Raw genomic sequence first — 6,842 nt, forward strand, 5'->3', positions numbered from 1 at the left:
AGCGCAGAGCGATCTTTTAAGCCACAACGCTACTGGCGTTGTGATGGGCAGCACAGCCCCCAGTCATGCAAGCACAAAGCTGCTACGTGCAAATTCTGCCACAAGCGCGGCCACGTTGAAAAGGCCTGCATCACAAAGAAAAGACAGGTGAAGGGGCCACCACAGCGACATAAAAACGCGAACGCCACGAAGGCGATAACGCAAGTTGAAACGCCGCACAGTCAACCACCATCAACAGCGCTGTACGACTTACATAACGTCGTCAACCTTGTCACACGACCAAAGGTCATGGTCGACCTTACTGTCCATCACCAGCCCAGACAATTAGAAGTTGATTCGGGAGCAGCATGCACGATTATCAGCGAGAAAACGTACCGCAACGTATGGCCACGGAACGCACCAGCACTTTTCGACGAAAACACACACCTGAGAACATGGTTTGGACAAGACCTGCCACTTCTAGGTAGTGCCAACGTAGAAGTTGTGTACAACGGCACTATTGCAAAACTGCCTCTCGTGATTGTGAAGGGCACTGGATGCAGCATCTTGGGCAGAAACTGGTTCGGCTCTCTCAAAATCGCAGTCTGTGGTATCAACCAGGCAGCTGAGGTAAGTCCGATCGAGCAGCGAAACCTGGTCGAGCGGCTGCGGAAGAAGTACAAGGCGGTCTTCTTCGGGTAAATTCCTGGACATAACGGTGAGCCCGTCGACATCGAGATTAACCTGGACGCTAGTCCGAACTTTGTATAGGCATGGCCTATACCGTTTGCCCTGTACCCTGCCTAAGAGAGGGAGCTCGACAATTCGGAACAGGGTTGCCACCAGCATACCCGCTACCAACCACCACAGGAAGTGTTCAGTACACTACGTGGAGGAAAATTTTCAGCACCCTGAGCCTAACCGAAGCGTGCCAGCAGCTCAAGGTGAGCGACAAAACTTCAGAAGTGCACACTCTTAGCACCACTGGAGGACTGTACAGGGTTAAGCGACTACCATTTAGAGTAGTGGTAGTTCCAGCAATCTTCCAAAAGTACATGGAATCCAAGCTTCAAGGAATTCCTAGCATGTGCGTCTACTTGGACAATATAATAATCAGTGGCAGAACCAGTGTAGAACATGCAGCTCGTCTAGAGCTTGTTCTGGAAAGGCTTGCGAGCGCGAACCTCCGCTTGAGCATGAATAAGTGTTGCTTCTCTGTGCCTAAAGCGAAATTTTTAGGTCACCTGGTCGATGCCAAAGGCATAATTAACCCCACCAGCGACAAGGTGCGGGTCATAACGGTGGCACACGCTCCAACCAACAAGCAGGAGCTGCAATACTTCCTTGGGCTCATAATATTCTATGACCGGTTCCTAGAACACCGAGCAACGGTGGCCAACAACCTTTGCAACCTGCTGAAAAACGACGTTCCCTGGAATTCATCGCCGCGCCAAGGGAAAGCATTTAAAGCCTTGAAGCAGCTACTCCATGACAGCGTAGTGCTCAGGCACACCTACAAGGCGTTGCCCTTACTCTTGGCGTGTGACGCGTCGCCCTACGGCGTGGGTGCAGTTCTCTCACAAAGAGACGATCAAGGCAGAGAAACAGCGATTGCCTTCGCTTCTCGCACGCTCTCACCTTCAGAGCGAAATTATTCTCGACACGATGGTGAAGGACTGGCCATCGTCTATGGTGCGACCCATTTTCATCAGTATATCGCGGGAAGACATGCGACCATCTTAACTGATCACAGGCCGCTTTTGGGCATCCTAGGTTCCGCAGACGCTGTCGCGCCGTATGACGCGATGGTGTAATAAGATGTCGGCCTATGACTACGACCTCGTGTACTGCCCCGGAAGCGAAACCATTGAGGACCCGCCTCGAGTTGGGTGCGTGTTGATGTTCGAAGCGCTACCAAGGCCTTCGCTAACAGCCGTCACGGTCACAATGGTCACACAAGATGACCCGACGTTGTCCAAGCTGTACAAATCTCTACAGGAAGGAAGCGTTCAAAAGCTCAAAGACGACTTAAACGCCTTTCGCCAGAAAGCTACGGAGGTGAGCATCCATCGTGACTGCATCACGCTAGGATCACGACTTTCCATTCCAGGCCCACTTCGACCACAAACCATGGCTCATGCACGCCGTACACAGAGGCATGGTCGCAATGAAGAAGTGCGCTCGCACCTACATTTGGTGGCCGGGAATAGACAAGGACATCGAGACACTTGCGGCAGAGTGCACAGGTTGTTAGACCAATCAACGCGCTCAGCCACGAGCCCCAGTTCCGGATAGGGACAGACCTAACACACCTTCGCACACCCTGCACCTCGATTTCGCAGGGCCCAATTGACGGGTTCACAATTTTCGTGCTTGTGGACGCCTATAGCAAATGGGTTGGAGTTCGCCGCATGAAAAATACATCGTCAGCTGTCGCCGAAGGCTTGCGTTCATTGTTTGCAAAGTTTTCACTGTTCCAGAAAGTGGTATCACCTAAAGGAGCCACATTCGTGTCAGCAGAAATAAAGAAATTCTACACTGACAGTGGCATCACGGCGGTAACATCAGCTCCGTACCACACCGCCACAAACGGACAGGCTGATCGCTACGTTGGAGAGCTAAAAGGCGCTCTCGCAAGAGGCCCTACTGGGCCAGCACAGCGGCGCATCGCACGCTGTTTGTTCAAGCAGCACACAACCGCGCAGAATACGACGGCCCGAACCCCCAAGCAGCTCATTTGCTCCCACGACCTTCAAGCGCACATCTCGGCTGTTCTGCCGGAGCCGCCTTCGAAGGCCGCACGAGGACTACAAGACGTTCCGCGTTGCAGGAAACTCGAGAAAGGACAGCAAGTGCTTGCCCACCAGTTTCAACGAAAGCCCGAGTGGGTCTCCACCATCGTGAATAAACGCATCGCCCTGAGGTCTTCGCTTGTCCACGTGAAGGGTACGGTAACCCGCCGACACCTCAATCGGCTACACCCCGTAAGAGCACATGCCCCGCCATCTGACGCCGCCAAGGGCAGCCGCCTTCAGGCTTCTTTCAACATGTCTTGGCTGTTATCAAAGGGACATGACGCTCCCGAAGCGACACCTCCGACACAGCCAGCGGATCCGATGGAGAAAACCAGCCACAGGTGCGAACCCGACTACACGACGCCCGCCCAGTGAAAGTCGACAGGACAGCGACGCCCTCCAGACCGCTACCAAACGCAAAACTAAGTGGGGAGGGATTGCTATGTCTGCGAGATCCCCTTTTTCCGCTCACACCATCCGCCAGTGAGGCACCTTCTCCCCGTCTCCAGTCTCTCTCGCCGTCGGCGACTCGTGGCGAGGCACAAAGACCAGGAGCCAGACAGAGAGCAACTGAAGATAACTTGTGACCGCGCTGAGCACCAGCACCTCTGAAATAAACTCCGTTCCATGTTCCGAACGCCTTTTATACGGCTACCGCGGACATAACACTTTCATCCGGTTAAAAAGAACTGAAACGACCACTCAGGAGCTTATGATACCGAAACCACTATCAAATACAGCAATTTCAGGTGTATGTTCCTTATAATCGTGGCAAAAGTAAAGACTTGCTGGCTAAACCTGCTGAGGGCATTGGTCCATATGGTGTCTTTGACTTCGACTGAACTGAATGAAATTCTGGGCATTACCGTACCGATACCAGGATTTGATTGACAGACACGGCGTAGACTCGCCAGAATAAATCTCGACACCAGGGGATATTTAACGCGCAACCAATCCACGAGACACGGGCGTTGTAGCATTTCGCCGCTATAGAAATACGACTGCCGCGGCTAGTATTTGGCCCCTCGACCTCGCGCTTAGCAGCGCAAAATCATAGCCTCTAAATCACTGAGGCGGGTCCTCATAGGCTGCAACGCACTCGGAGATAGCCAGCATATGTGTTGTGAAGCACGTGACAAACACACAAATAGCTTTCTCTCCTATACACACACCACCGATCACATATGTGCCAAGTAAACATCGGGTGTCGAACGCGCTCAGTTTGTTTACTTCAGCTTAGAAGGACCCGGACGCGGCAACACGTTCGTTTCCGAAGCCAATCGCCTTTCGCCGCCCTCTTAATCTCTTTGGGGCTTGATCGCCTGTTACCCTCAAAAGCAACGGGAGTTACGATAAGCTGCTCGCGACAACAGTAAGGCCGGATGTCACGTGGTGTTTCGGTTCCCCCTAGCAGAGGCTACGCGCCACTTCCTTCCCCCACTTCTTCGACAGCAGCGCCCCGAAAAAACGAAAGCGGCGTCGGAGACAGGAGCACTTCGTAGAACGACCTAGCCATCAGCAATGCTCCTGCACGTTCTCTTGTCAACTGCAATAGGTGCATTCGCTCTTCTGCCGCTCGGCTTCGGCGAACACGCTGCGAGCACGAATACCACCACGAGCGCTCCGAGAACCACTGCGAGATCCACGCATCGCGCGTGCCACTACGTTCCCATCCAGAGCATGAGAAAATGCGCGCAGAACAACTCGTCGCCCTTCATCGGCGAACGGTCTCTATGCACCTTCGACCACGTCGTGGACGTGTCCCCCTACCGGGTTCCCGAGTCCATTACCACCGTGCAGTGTCGATGCATGGGCGTGCCCTGCACACCCGAGCGAGGCTTCCGCTGCGTCCAAGTCTACCACCCGCTGAACGCGACGTACACCTTCCCTGACGGAACAACGAAGAAGAAACGCTACCTGGTTCCCAGTGATTGCCGGTGCGCGTCAACGGAGACGAGCGCGTGGAACCTTTCTCACCAAGAGGATCCACCCCCGCCTCAGAAGCATAGTCCCCTTCATTTGCTGGCACAGTGGGAGACTTTTGTGGTGAAGCAGTGAAGGATGCGCCTTCGGGGAACATTGAAGCGCAGCCATCGCCGATCAGGTAGCCAAACGATGCTTCGACCAAACGATGCTTCGATTGGAGCCTCTTAAAATGTGAGTGAATAAAAAAATGTTATTGGCTGTAATTCGAATAAAATGTGAAGCAGCTGCCAAAAATTACTTACCGCTGACGGTAATTAGCCTACCTTTGTCCTAAGTCCTTATTCCTTCATCTCATAAGAACTCAACAAAGTTTCAAGCCTTCTGCCAAGTTGAACACATTACGTTAGTGTTACTGATGCACGTGATGCTACGCGATGCACTTGTAGCCGGTTGCTGTAGTAAGTAGCACTTGAAGCTTTGTTTGAAGGACTCCACAAGCGTCGTGAAAAGGTCGTTTTCAATGTTAAAGAGATTAGAATGAACATATTTGTATACTGTCACATTTCAATGCGTTATATTTAATTTTAAAGGCTAATGTAGGAAATGACGCAGATGCAGAAGCATTTGCCTTATATTAAGGCAAAGGTGACAATGATAAGACGAGCTGTAGCAGGCAAGTTACATTACCTTATGTGATATCTAGAACGGCAATGCAAGCTACAATCTTGAAGCTGTCGTAATAATTGGTTAAAAGCGATGTACTGGGGAAATTGCAGAATGCGTTCCGGACCAGGCGTACTTTCAGGGGATAATATGTATCCTAACTCAGTGCATAGAAATTCAAAAGCTCCAAATCGACTTTACTAAATAGCGTCCTTAGATATTAAGGGCGCTTTGGACAAGAACAACAAAGAACTGCTATAGTTTATTCTGAACCACGATGGCGTTGATAACAATTTCTCGAAACTCCTCGGGGGCTAACGGCGTACAAAATACGTGGCAATGCCGAACATGTTTAAAATTAGCAAAGATTAAGTGAGGACTGAAGTAACGATTACCTTTGTCTTTGTTGTTTTTACGCGGAAGTTGAGAGGATAGAAACACAACTACAAAGAAAGGTAAGGTTTCATTTTATTACGTTCCTTGGGTAGATGGTGCCAAAGAAAGTTCTAGTGGTATTCAAAATGTCAGGAGTCCAGTGAATACATGGAGACCTGTGAATTTGTTTTTTGTAGTGAAGCGACAAAAGAAGGCCCAATTTTTTACACACAAAAATCGGGAATTAGGATCTTTAATGAGTGGAAGATTAATCAGGTTGTATCAATTCAATTCTTCGGATGAAGGAGAAGCGAAACGCAACTGTGTTGAAATACACTGGGGCCACTACATATAGGAGGCGGGGCAACGGAATATGGAAAGAAGTAATGGCGCTAGCGCTAGCTTTTACAAATGCAATTCTGTGCTGCAAGTCAGATTTCAGATCAGTTGGGCACATATCGCGGTTAGAAAGTTAAGGAATAATCATTTGGCCGAGTCGCATAGGGAGCACACATTAGAAACACAAAGAAGGCAGTGTGGAGGAAATAGGTTTACGCATCTTTTGGAGGAGAAGCACAGAGCAAAATTTTTTTTATAGGAAGATTCTGTAACATGGATGAAAAGAAATACGCTGTTGGGGTGAACACATAATTGTACTTTAAAAGGAAGAATATAGAAAGACGGAAGTATTAAATAATGTTCGCAACCAAGTGCAGGGTAACCGGAAGTACAAATGGACAATGAAATGTCATAAAAATTTTGCGAGACAAAAAGAACGGTAAATAGGATGCAAATGAGGGAAGCAGAGATTCACATGGAAATTTGCTGCACAATAAGAAATCAGGATAGAAAATTTGTTCGATAATGCAAAGGGAGTAGGTTGATATTTGTGGCCCAAGCTGACTGTCTGAAATTTCAAGTATGCCGAAACAATTATTCGCAGCAAGATGCGGCTTGTGCCTGCTGCAGCATAGGCTCAGAGCCGGCTCAGCTCAGTTTATTGGAATGCGAAGTTATTGTCCCAAGAAGAACCATATGGAACGTTCATAATCCAGGAGCGCTGGGAATAGAAGCAGAAAGAAGGAATGAGTGGTTAACGATTGA

This window comes from Dermacentor andersoni, chromosome 7, assembly GCF_023375885.2.
Source record: "Dermacentor andersoni chromosome 7, qqDerAnde1_hic_scaffold, whole genome shotgun sequence".
In the NCBI taxonomy this organism is placed as follows: Eukaryota; Metazoa; Arthropoda; class Arachnida; order Ixodida; family Ixodidae; genus Dermacentor; species Dermacentor andersoni.